The 13,658-nt window shown below is 38.0% G+C and overlaps 1 protein-coding gene across 4 annotated transcripts in view; it reads left to right on the top strand.

Moving 5' to 3' along the window:
• NCOA1 (nuclear receptor coactivator 1) overlaps positions 1–13,658 on the top strand; it is a 304,315-nt gene that overhangs the window by 90,553 nt on the left and 200,104 nt on the right. Inside the window, exon 4 of one of the 4 annotated variants that reach the window (XM_083348415.1) lies at positions 1,157–1,221. The exons of the other annotated variants lie outside the window; for them this stretch is intronic. The gene's annotated coding sequence lies outside the window, so the exon portion shown is untranslated. The remainder of the gene's footprint in view (positions 1–1,156; positions 1,222–13,658) is intronic. 4 annotated transcript variants of the gene reach the window in all.

Genomic DNA, 13,658 nt, shown 5'->3' with positions numbered 1-13,658 from the left:
TGCAGTCCTGTGTTAGACAGTAATCTGAGGTGGAGAAAAGTGATGACATCTCACCCTTTATTTTCAGTGGTAATCTCTTTCTTTCTTTCTTTCTTTCTTTCTTTCTTTCTTTCTTTCTTTCTTCTCTCCTTTATTTTTTATTGTTATGAAGTATTTAATTTTTTTGCTTATCCTAATACTCTTCTGATGTTTTCATTCCTTTTCCTTTCTTTTGCCTTTCCTTTCCTTTCTTTTGCCTTTCCTTTCCTTTCCTTTCCTTTCCTTTCCTTTCCTTTCCTTTCCTTTCCTTTCCTTTCCTTTCCTTTCCTTTCCTTTCCTTTCTTTTCTTTTCATTTTTTTTGTTTTATTTCAGGGGTCTTCAAACTTGGCCTTTTTATGACTTGTGGACTTCAACTCCCAGAATTCCTCAGCCAGGGTGCCTGGCTGAGGAATTCTGGGAGTTGAAGTCCACAAGTCATAAAAGGGCCAAGTTTGAAGACCCCTGTTTTATTTGAACAGATATTTAAACATGTCACCAAGAAAAAGGAGGATCAAAAAATGAATTATCAAGAAGTTTTTAGCTTGATAAAATTGCACACAATCTTAGATCAGTGCTGCATAGAAATGTTTCTTATATCAATTTCACTGTTATTATAAACAAATTAATAATCATAATTAACAAAGGCAACCAATGTCATAAAATCAGTAAAAAAAACTATTGCCATCCAGAAATGATACAACTAAATGATTTTTGAATAAGAAGAGTAACATAAATGGGCAATGCTTGATGACCAAGCATTGTTGCTTTCTTTTGATGTGTCTGCAAAACATTAGGAACAGATACAACAAATATTTTTTCAAATATTTTGGTCTCATTTTAAAATATTATTGAGGACTCCAAAGAGATTTGGTTTATGTGGGCTATGTCTATCAAATTTATAGTGTTAGAAATCGGAGATTTTTTTAAAATACGCATTTATTTGACTTTTATTTTTATTTATTTATTTTATTTTAATTCCATTTATATCCCGCCCTTCTCTGAAGACTCAGGGCGGCTTACAAACTTAGCAGTAGCCTTCATTCTATGTATATGCCTGCTTATTAGGGCTTTCACACACACCCCAAGCGGCATTATTACAAAGTCAGCTTAATTGCCCCCAACAATCTGGGTCCTCAGACTTCCTGAAAAGTTCTCGGGGATCTCCAGATCACACACTTTGAGAAACACTGGGATAGATAACTGTAAGCAAAATGGTATTCATTGCAAAATGTTAACAGATTCATAATGAAAAGTGTATGAGCATAATAGGGGAAATTGTGGTAGCTTGCTGCACCATTTACTCAAGAAGCATATATCTTCATAAACAGATTCCTCAGAGCTTCCTATGTTCAAAACACAATATTTTTCAGATTTTCTATAAAACCACAATGGTCAGACAAAAAGTTGTGTTACATGGTTAAAACTCTCCTGAAGCAGATAGATTTTTGACTCGAAATATTCTGATGCTGAGATCCAGAAGAGTACATGGAACACTAGCTGTAGCCATGAGATAGTAATAATGACTGTTTCTTTTATAGCCACTAGGAAAGATGCAAATTTTCTGATCAAAGAGAAAAAAGGTCAAACTGGGAAAAGTGAGCTAATATTCTCAACTTACAACAGTTCATTTAGTGACTGTTTAAAGTAATGACTGTTTTCACAGTTGCAGCATCCCCATGGTCACCTGATCAAAATTCAGATGCTTGGCAACGGACTCATATTTATGACGGTTGCAATGTCCCAGGGTCATGTGATCCCCTTTTGCGACTTTCTGAGAAGCAAAGTCGATGGAGAAGCCATATTCACTTAACAGCCGTGCTACACCTAAAAACTGTGGCAAGAAAAGTTGTAAAATGGGGCAAAACTCACTTAACAAATCTTAACGACAGAAATGGTGTGCTCAATTGTGGTCATAAGTCAAGGACCACCTGTACTGACCATACTATAATGGGATTCAGGGAGAGAGTCTCAGGAGGAAGCAGGGATTGAGGAGAAAAACACAGGTTGACTATCAGGTTGACTATCAGCTGAAGCTAAAGAATCATTGGTTAAAAGGGTTTGTGCTATAGGCATAATTGGGAAGCAACACTTGAAATAAAGGTACGCAAAGAAGACCATCCTTTTATTATGTCCTGCAAGCCACAGATTGTGTTGATGCAGTTGATTCTGTGGGTTATGTTTTCTTGTGGCTATTTTTACTCTTTAATCTATTTGTGCTTAATATCATCGCTATGTTTTTTAAGTTATTTTGGACTTCAGAAGTCTCTCCTCAGGCAGATGCCAGTTTGTGTGACAGACCTGTCCTACAACATAATGGCCATGCAATCTGCAATGCTCACTCCAGCATTTTTGTTTCATTTTTATTGCTTTACAGTATATTCATTTTGTTTTATTAAATATTTTAACAGGATGTTAAAGAGAGAAAAGAGAGGAAGAAAATGAGAAACAAGGGAATGAAAAAGAAATAGAAAAGATATTTATAACGTATAAAACTGAATAAGGATTTTCAAAGTAACAGTGGATTACAGTGAATATAAAAATGATCTTATGTCAATTTAGCACTTTAAAGTTATTATTGAAATCAAACTAGTATTCGGTCATTAACAATGTATGACAGGAGTATTAAATTAGAGTTTATCCTTATCCTAAATCAGACAAGAAGTAAAATTATAAATCCATATTTTAAGGAAAAAAGCGAACTTAAATATGATGCAAGTTCATATGCAGAGTTATACTCCATAAATGGTTCCAAGTTAAATTATATTTAAGTTAAAATTATATTCATTGTGTTGAGTTTTGTATACATACTGTGAGCTGCCCTGTAATAATGTTATGAAAAGCAGACTGAAAATCTAAACAGTGATTTAAAATACCAAGTAAAATTGAAAGCAAATCTGACTTCAAGTGGTATTGTGAGGATTTTCCCACTTGTGTCACAGAAGAACACATATAGTATATTTTAAATTAGAATGTCCAAAAAGCACTCAAATGTTCCTGTGATGTTGTCCATGATCTGATCTTGTCTGTACAGCACAACAAACACATTTTTCAGAAATGTAAGTGCAGACAACTAAGCATAGAAGCAGAATACATGGGGGGGGGGGGGGAAGAATGAAATTCTGTCTGATATACTTTGATCTGTCTGGATGTGTACAGTATTTATAAAGCAGGGGTAGGGAACTATGGCCCCTTTATGACCTGTGGACTTCAACTCCCAGAATTCCTAAGCCAGCATGGCCCAGTCATAAAAGGGCCATAGTTCACCATTCCTGTTCTAAAGGAAGGATAGCATGAATTTTCTTCAGTCATAACTTGACTACTTAAATTTATAGAAAAATTGTAGGTAAAAGGCATGTTATAATACATGAGAAGTATTGTTTAAAAATATTAGGAGGCGTTGAAATTAAAAATATACAGGTTGTCCTTGACTTACAGTAGTTCATTTGGTGACTATTCGAAGTTTCAACAGCAGTCATAAAAGTGACTTACGACCATTTTTCACACTTACGACCCTGGCAGTATCCCCATGGTCATGTGATCAAAATTCAGATGCTTGACAACTGAATTATATTTATGACAGTTGCAGTGTCCCAGTGTCGTGTGATCACCCTTTGCGACCTTCTGACAAGCAAAGTCAATCTTTTTGGCACAGATTTTTTTAAAAAATATTGGTAAATAATAACCCATTTCATCAGAAATTATGGAGCGTTCAGTGAATCTAGTGTTTTCTATCTTAGAGTCATAAGTTTATTTATTTTTTAATTCCATTTATATCCCGCCCTTCTCCGAAGACTCAGGACGGCTTACAAGCTTAGCAGTAGCCTTCATTCTATGTATATACCTGCTTATTAGGGCTTTCACACACACCCCAAGCGGCATTATTACAAAGTCAGCTTAATTGCCCCCAACAATTTTACCTACCTCGGAAGGATGGAAGGCTGAGTCAACCTTGAGCCTGGTGGGATGCGAACCTGCACTAATTGCAGGCAGCTGGTGTTACTTAAGGAGGCATTAGCCCACTGCTCCACCAAGGCTCCACCAAGTTAATTTTACCAGAGAAGCAAAAAAGAAGCGTTGTGTATTAATGTTAAATGAAGAATGAATCTATGGTTTTAAGTATATGCATTTTAGAACAATGAGTCTGAGTTGTTGATCTGAACTTGCTATGCATGAATTGTGAGTATGTTTAAAGGAACCAAAGGTATAGGAGACATTTTTGTCACAAATGATTTTTTTTCAAAGTCCAAGGGTATTTTTTGTAGTTGAGACATTGTCAAAATTTCATCAAGATTTGTAAATAATAATAATAATAATAATAATAATAATAATAATAATAATAATAATAATAATAATAATAATGATGGTGATGGTGATGATGATGAAAAAGAAGAAGAAGTAGTAGTTGGAAGGGACCTTGGAGGTCATCTAGTCCAACACCCTGCTCAGGCAGGAAACCCTATACCATTTCAGACAAATGGCTGTCCAGTCTCTTCTTAAAAACTTCCAATGTTGGAGCATTCACTGCTTCTGGAGGCAGGTTGTTCCACTGGTTAATTGTTCTCACTGTCAGGAAGTTTCTCCTTAGTTCTAGGTTGCTTCTCTCCTTGATTAGTTTCCATCCTTTGGTTCTTGTGCCTTCAGGGGCTTTGGAAAATAGCTTGACTCCCTCTTCTTTGTGGCAGCCCCTGAGATACTGAAACACTGCTATCATGTTCCCCCTCTTCCTTCTCTTCATGAAACTAGACATACCCAATTCCAGCAACCGTTCCTTATATGTTTTAGCCTCCAGTCCTCTAATCATCTTTGTTGCTCTTCTCTGTACTCTTTCTAGAGTCTCAACATCCTTTTTACATTATGGTGACCAAAACTGGATGCAGTATTCCAAGTGTGGCCTTACCAAGGCATTGTAAAGTGGTATTAATACTTCATGTGATCTTGATTCTCTCCGTCTGTTAATGCAGAGGGATAGAATCCTTGGGTTGTGATTTGTTTAGCAGTCACACAAGGAATAAGATTGCAAAGATTGGGCCCATTTTTACATGAAAGGTAGTTGTGTCAATGGTAGAAAGGGATTTCAAAATATGATTTCTCAGCAGTTTTTCGGGACTATTTAATTTGTCATCCTACTTAGATAGCTCAGGACAAGTAACCACATGTTTTCAAAAAATACATGGCTGGATTTTAGTCTTTTGGGGCCTGAGCTATTTCAAACTTCACTATTCAAATTTGAACCAGGAGCAGTGTTTGGAACAATATGGAAGTTTATTGAAAATTCATGAGCAAATGTCATAATTTATATTCTAATGATCTTGCACCATGATTGAAAATTGGTCTAGCTTGTTAGTCTCCCCTTTTATAAAAAAGGATATGACAAATGAGTCTCATCTATTTGCATTCCGTCCCCCATAAAAATATTTAATGATTTGTTTCCCTTCCCCTGAAACCTAGGAAAGTTTGATTGCCACCAGACTGTTTATAGCACACAGCTTAGAGAAGTTCTTGTCCAGCTGTTTCTCAGTAGCCTTAATGTTTAGGACATGGTTTTAATTCAATGAATGGTTTGTGGGACTTTTACACAGACTTTCCCAAGGGTTGCTTCCTCTGAATAAGGAGTAAAGTATGGGAAACTGAATTAGGAAGAATGTTTTTTAAAAAAAAAACAATTAAAGGAGAGGAATGTATATTAAGATACAAGTCTCGTGTTCTAAAACTGCAATATTTTAACATTTTAAAACAACACTTATACAGGGGAATCTTTCATCAGTTTGAAAGCAGCTCCAGATGTCTCCAGACATTGCTTGCAATAGGCAGATGATCAGAATTCTGGCTTAGTTGTGCTGCAAGAGCTGCTAGGAGATACTAGCATTTGCTGGATGTAGTAACAATCTCCATTTCTGGGACTGCTTAAATTTGGAGCTGGTAGATATCAGGACAACCTTATTAACAAGCTGATCTATTCAATTTTCAGGCAGTTCCACAATCCTGGTAAAAGTCCCTTTTAATTTTCCCCAATTATAAAAGGAAACTTCATTGGCACACATGATACAACAACAACAACAACAACAATAGAGTTGGAAGGGACCTTGAAGGTCTTCTAGTCCAACCCCCTGCTCAGGAAACCCTATACCATTTCAAACAAATGATTGTCCAATCTCTTCTTTAAAACTTGCAGTATTGGAGCATTCACAGCTTCTGGAGGCAGGTTGTTCCACTGATTAATTGTTTCTCCTTAGTTCTAGGTTGCTTCTCTCCTTGATTAGTTTCCATCCGTTGCTTCTTGTCCTGCCTTCAGATGCTTTGGAGAATAGCCTGACTCCCTCTTCTTTGTGGCAACCCCTGAGATATTGGAAGACTGCTATCATGTCACCCCTAGTCCTTCTCTTCATTAAATTATATTATATTAAAACACTAGCCTGTATAACATACACTACATCCCCTCCCCCTCCCACTGCTTTAACTTTCCCTGCTTTAACAAGCATTGTGCACTGAACTTTTGCTTGGCTGCAGCTGGCTGGTAAGTTTCACTTCATGCCACCATAATTTCTTTCAGTGGGAATTTAAATGCAGGAGGAATGACATTTCCATAGCCAGGCAGCTTTCCACCCGTTCCAATAATTTAGCTTTTTTTTTTAAAAAAAAAAAGCCAAACATATTCAGCATCTGTTGAAAACATGGGGAAGAGGGATGAAAGCATTCCCTCCCACTCCATCTTTCTTTTTAGAGCAGATGAGGTTTTTTTTTTAAAACCACTCCGTGAACTGGCTTGGCTCACTTAGACAGGGCACTGACTGAATGACAATTTTTGGTTTTTTTTGTGTGTTGGTTGATTGGGGGAATCTCTGATTGACTCATGACATTCCTTGTGTGCTCCCAGCTTTCAATATTGACAGGGTGGAAAGCAATTGCAAAGCTAAATTCAAATCATTTTGGAGCCACTGGAAAGTGGAAGTTGTCGTTATAAAAGCACTGTTAGTTTTATTGAAAATAATGCTTTAGTTGTATTGAAAAGCATACTGTCTAAATTTTGTTTTGATCACATACAGTTGAAATGGCTAATTTGTGATGTATGCAAGACTCCACATTAAAAATATATTTTATAATTGGTTCCTCTCTCTCTGGATAACTGGTTCCAACTTCTGAATTGCTCTGTTAAAACACTTTATTTTATATGCAGCCCAAATGCCTTCCTATAACTTAAAACTGTATCCTTTACCTTGTCCTTTGGGATGATAGAAACAGGTCTTGAGCTGTGCTGCTGCATACATAAAAAGCAGGTGGAGCTTCAGTCTACCCATTGTAGCTGCCATCTTGACTTCCTTTGCCCCACCATTGATGTATGTTGGATATCTACACAGTTTACTGAAGCAGCAAGATTGTTGGCACTGTGGAAAAATATTCTCAGCAACCCACTTGAAATAGATGTGTTCATAGTCTTGTCTGCCAAAATTTGGTGGAATTAATGAAAGCTGATATCTCTGACTTGAGTGCAGGAATTTGAGTTGTGAGCTACTTTTCATGAATTGGTGAATAAAGTGTTTTTCCTTTCAGTTTGAGATTCAGCCAGTCTGAACTGAGTGAGGTTGCCACAAAATATTACATGGATAATGTATCCTTTCACCTGCAGTTCCTTCCTCCAAATTTTTGTGATTCAAGGATATGGGATTTCCTTCACAAATACTTAGCTTTTGCAGGAATGAAACTGACATAATAACAGAAAAATGGGGAATACTGTTTCACAATTTGAAATATATGGCAATAATGTGAATAAAAAATGTAATATATTACATCAGAATCTTAGAATCCCTTTGTAATAAGAAAAAGGAAATTAAAATTCTTGAATTATTTTTTTCTCCCCCCCCACTCTTTTTGTTTTGTCATCTTATGTTAAGAGATGCTTTACAGCATTAAAAGAGAATATAAGTTGGAATCATGGTTTTAGTTGTACCACATGCCTGTGTCAATGCGCTTTTTTAAGAAGTTATAAATATATTTTAATATCAAAGGAACTATTCCTTCAAAGGGAATTGTTCCCTTTTATAATTCACATCAAAACCTCAATAAGGGGTGGAAACATTCTTGTTCAAAAATGGCTTGCTCAGAGCAATTTGGCTTACTTTTGAGGAAACTGAGAGGCTTTTGAGGCTAAGTAAGCAAATAATGAAATATATGAACATGCCACTAGCTAATTAGTGAATTTTAATGGCTTAATATCATGCAGATATTTTACTGGCATATATTTGCAGCACAGCTATTAATGAATTCCAAATTCCATGTAGCTTCAAATCTTCAAATAATATTATGCCTTTATTTCCTTTGAATATGGCAGGAAGGCTTTTCTTTTTTTATATAAAAAAGGAAAAATTTACATAAATATGTCATGTGATCCCCTCTCCCCCATGAAACATTGTTTCATTGGCAACTGACTCAAATTGTAGTGTCCCGGAGTCATGTGGACCTTCTGACAAGCAAAGTCAAAGGGGAAGCCAGATTCATTTTACAATCATGTTACTGACTTTACAATTGCAGTGATTCATTGAATAACTTGGGCAAGAAAGATTATAAAATGGGACAAAACTCACTTAACAGCTGTCTCACTTAGCAATAGAAATTATGACAAAAATTGTTGTAAGTCAGGGACTACCTGTAGTTTTAATTAAGTGAATTCCTTGCAGAAAGGGATTCATACTTTATGATAATGTTAGGATGTTATGCAAAGCTTTTTTGTCTGATCAAGTATGACCTATAAAGGCTTTTTTGAAGTAATCAGGACATAATCCTGTTTGAAAATCAGTCTTCTACTTGGCTTCCCTGATTTCTAAAGTATCTATCAAATGTTTTCCTGTTAGTTCAGATAGATGAGAAATTTTGTTGTGATCTCGCCTTGGATATATATTTTTCTGTTGCCTGGCATGCTCTGTGGTAAAATCTGTGAGTTGTTACCATTTTAGTGTTCTGTGTATAATATATGGATTGAAATTATAATGGATGAATTGCAAGATGTTTGATTAGGGTAAGATGTTGGTACCACATGCCATTTATAAATGGTGCCCACTTGACCTGCTTTCTTCCTAATGTGCTTGTTCAAGCGGATGCTACACAGCTGTAGCTTAGAGATTAAATTGCACCTGGGCCATAATAGAAACCAGGTCCTTTTTTATCAGGTTACTTCACAGGCAGAATGATGATGATTTGATTTTTTCCAAGAAAGTGGAGCATATCATGAGAAACTTTTACAGAACCAAGATCAACGATTCTGTAAATGTGACTGCTTCTCCAAAGGAAATATAGAGCTAAATTCCAATCTGAATTCAGATAGGCGCTAATTTTGGAAACGATTGTTGGATTGCCCACTTGGGGACTTAATTAAATATTAGTTTTACCTGGTGTAAAGCATTTTGATCTTTCCACACAAACAATCAATCAGTTCAGAATATCACTTTTTCTGTTATTTACAGGTAGGATATTTAGTAACTTTTTGTTCATTTGAATAGCATTCTTGATAATAACTGAAAGTTTTAAAAATAAATACTTACAGTTCATCCTGTTTAAGATCTCAAGGCATATACCAGTGCCATTTTGCTATGCTAAGAGGTTCTGTAACCTAAAGACTTTATATATGAGGTCATTTTAGATGTCACTTTAGATAACGTTGCAGCCAATATAGATTTATTATACCTAGGTTAATTTCTGTTGGTATCATCATGCCAATAATTGCTAGCAATTATTTTATTACATTAGCGTACATATTTATCCTATGTCTAATTTACAATAGCTAGAGATTATATGAAAGCATTTGAAATAACTTTTATCATTCTTATAAAATTATGTATTTCAGGTTGGTCTTTCTGAATAAATTTAACAATCTTTCGCTTCAACCTGAATTATTTTGTATCTTAGAATTCATCATGCTTTGCTAAATCCTTTAATCACATTATGCTTAAGAAAGCAGAAGTGGAGATGGTGGAGAGGTGGAATTCTACCTAGATTAATGTGTGTAAAGACTGTGTCTGCTACATGCTTGACAATATCTGGCTGCTTTTCAGGGAGAAGTTCTAGAATGAAAACAATTTTAAATTGAGATTGAGATAAACCTGAGCTGTCAGATGAAAAATAAGAATTAAAGACAATGGAATAATAATAAAAAGCATTTTGGATCATTCTCATAACCTATGGATTGCACTAAATCTGATAAAAAGAAGTATGCATAGAAACAGAATATATTATTTAACATCCAGATCTGTATTTTATTTGGAACTCTAGAGATTTTCTTTTTTCCTCTGTTTGTTTATTTAATTAAAGGGTGGGAAACTGCATGAGGTAATTGGTGGTTCTAGCATTACTTGAATTTGAGAACCTTGTCTAATTTTGCATGTTGTGTGCTCCATGTATTGGCACATTCTTGTATTTAATCCTCTGAACTATTTTAATTTTTTGTTCTTGCTCTCTCTCCTCCCTCCCCTTTTTTATTTACTTTTTTAAAAGCAAACTTGACATAATTTTTAATTTTAAATATGCGGGCATATCAAGTGCTTGCTATCTGGATTTCTATTTTGCTGTTAATTAATTTACATAAAATGGCTCTGTGACAGTCACATAGGTATACATAAGTCTTAGAGCATTGGTTTTTAGCTTTGGTTATAGAAAAGACATGTCAAACACAAGGCCCGGGGGCCGGATCCAGCCCGTAAAGTGGTTTCATGTGGCCCGCGAAGCCATCCTGGAAACAGTGAGGGAACGTCCCCCACTGCCTTGGCCCTGGCCCTGGCCCAGAGGCCCTCCTTCTGCCAGAGACCCTCAGATCTGTCCCACTCCTGCCCAGGCCCCCATAGGCACCCTTGATGCAAACGATGTAGAGTTGGCCACGCCCACCCAGTAGGCCACACCCACCCAACCCCCTGAGGGCAGCTGCAATGCTGATGCGGCCCTCAATGAAATTGAGTTTGACACCCCTGTTATAGAAGATCCAAGAGGGATGTACCTAGTCCAGGGGTCAGCAACCTGAAACAGTGAAAGAGCCACTCAGAACTGGTTCCCTCACAAAAGGAAAAACTGGGAGCTGCAAAAAATGTGTGTGCATGTCCGTACATGCGCAGAACAGGGTTTGACTGAAGAGTGGAGCCAAGGCAAGATATGCACCTACCCTGCCCCCTCCGCTCTCATTCACTCACGTTTTGTTTGGAAAAGCTTCTCTCTCGCTCTCATTCACTCAAAAGGCCAGTCGTGGTGCCTCCATTGACTTCTATGGGGACGCTTGGCAATGAAGGGGCCGATTGAAACCGCTCCCGGTAGTGCTGCTACTGCTAAATTTTCCACTTGCTGCTTGGTTCTGATGAAACCGGAAAACCTCCGGATCCCATTGCTGGGGGTGGAGGAGGCTGCCCAGGTTCGGCCATAGCAGAAGCCGACAGTAGCGGTGGAGGTGGCGGCGAGAGAGATGCTGGATGTCTGCCGCATCTCGGTCAGCCTCCGTCAGCCCCGCAGAAACAAATTCCTGGGCCAGCCCCCATGGCAGCAGCGGGCCCCAAGGGCTGAGCAATCGTTCCGGCGATGGCTGCTGTTGTTGGGGCGGCCTACTGCACTCGCTGAGAGATGCTGGAGGTGCTCCAGGTCGGCATGGTAGCTGCTGTGCTCTCCGTCTTTGGCCCAAAGGAAGAGGGGACACACACACACACACACACACACAGAGAGAGAGAGAGAGAGAGAGAGAGAGAGAGAGAGAGAGAGAGAGAGAGAACTCCCCCTCCCCAGCACGCCCCATCTGACCGACCCACTCACCTTTCCAGCAGTCTTCTTGTCTCTTCCTCTGCTGCCGCCATGTGCAGTCCGAGGAAGAAAAGAGGTTTGTGGGCAGTCCCACAAACAGCTTGTGGGAAGTCCCAAAAACCAAAGAACTTCAACCAATCAATTCAAGTTTCGCAAGGTATTTTTTTCCCATGAGAAGTTTGAATTGATTGGTTGAACTTTTTTAGACCCACTTTTTTTTTTGGACTGCACATGGCAGAGGACTGGGAGCCGCAGGAGATGGCTGAAAGAGCCGTATGCGGCTCCGGAGCCACGGGTTGCAGACCTGTGACCTAGTCTAAGACTAATGGCAGTAGCATGTTAAGATTTTTTTTTATCCTCTGTTGATATTGTTAATCCTCCTTAAAGTCATTCAATTTGCCACTAACCTGTGATAGTGAATTCTGTAGTTCAGTTTTGTTTTCATTGTCTTACCTAACTCTCCTAATATTCAAATGTACTGGATGACTTTCTGTTCTAATGTTATAAAAAGGGGATTAAAAACTTTTCTCCATGTGTTCCTTGACAGAACCATGTAAAACTCTATCCAGGTTCCGTTTTTCTGAATCCTTTGCACATACAGTGGCCAACATTGTCTATTCCAAATATACACTGAGATGAAATGTTTTAAGGTATTTAACTGGGTCCAGACCCGGATCAAAATCCATACTCAGATGCTGATGTTGATGCTGACTGAATACCTTTACTTAATAGTCATTAAACCCAGTCTATCTCACAAAGCTGTTGTGGGATAATATGTGAGGAACCATTAATGTACAGCACTTTGAATTCCAAAGTTCCAATAAAAATGCCAGTCAACATGGGATTTACCATTTTCACAGCAGCCATAGGTTGATTTTTCATTGAGCTATTTATCATAACTTCAAAATTCCTTTCCAATCAGTTCAGGCGCCCTTATCATGATGCCAAGGAAACAATATGATTTTGTTGCATATGTAGATCTCCTCTTGCAAATGAGGGTGTGATGACTCCCCTGGATGCTTCCCCAGATACTTCTCTGGAAGTCACCTCGGAGGAGGATGAACCAATTCCAGACATGTCTAAAGGGCAGTAAGTCAATGGCTCCAAACAGCCGTCTGAGAGGGATTTGGCTAAAGCACAGCTGCAGCAGAACAGCCCTGAGGCTTTAGGTGGGGAAAACATGCAGCTGTAGCCAATCAGTGATGAGGAAGAGGAGCTTCTGATCCAAGAGTACATAGGGCAGAGAAAAGGCAGGAGCAGAGAAGGTTAGCCAGATTACTCATGAGGAGAAAGCCTCACCCTTCATGATGGGCTGCACTGGAAGTTGGCACAACAGACAGATGGAGGTGATGCTGGGAACAACATGTTTATTTCCTAGCTATGTGTTTTCTGGTCGTGATTCTTGCCTTGTTTTGGAATGACACTATGCCTATCTTGATCGTGCCTTGTGAATTTTGGACTTTTCTTGCCTTGTGAACCTTCTTGTGTTGTGGATTTAATTTTGCCTGGTGGGTTTATTTTGATTGGGAAAATTTCAAGTGCCTTGTGGACTCATTGGCCATTGCTCTGAGGATTAGCATTGGTCTGCTTGTGGCTGGACTTAATTGGGACAGCTCTGGGTTTTTGGGAGTTCCTGGGTAATATTAATAAACCCACTAAACCACAGTTATGTGTGTGTGAGCAGGACAGCACAGACTGTTGAAAATAGGTCTGGATTTAAAAATCTTAAGGCTATTTTAAAAGAACTGTAAGATCAGAATTTTGTATTGATCTTTGGAGACATTTCATTACTGCATCAGGTCTCAAGGTTAATTTTTTATGTGGGAAATCTAATGGAAATCAAACTTTTTTATTTTCTGAATCATAAAGGCTTGTT

The sequence above is a fragment of the Vipera ursinii genome, assembly GCF_947247035.1.
Source record: "Vipera ursinii genome assembly, chromosome: 1".
NCBI classification, from domain to species: domain Eukaryota; kingdom Metazoa; phylum Chordata; class Lepidosauria; order Squamata; family Viperidae; genus Vipera; species Vipera ursinii.
The sequence above is the reverse complement of the archived record's forward strand: the minus strand, read 5'-3'. Positions and strand labels throughout refer to the sequence as shown.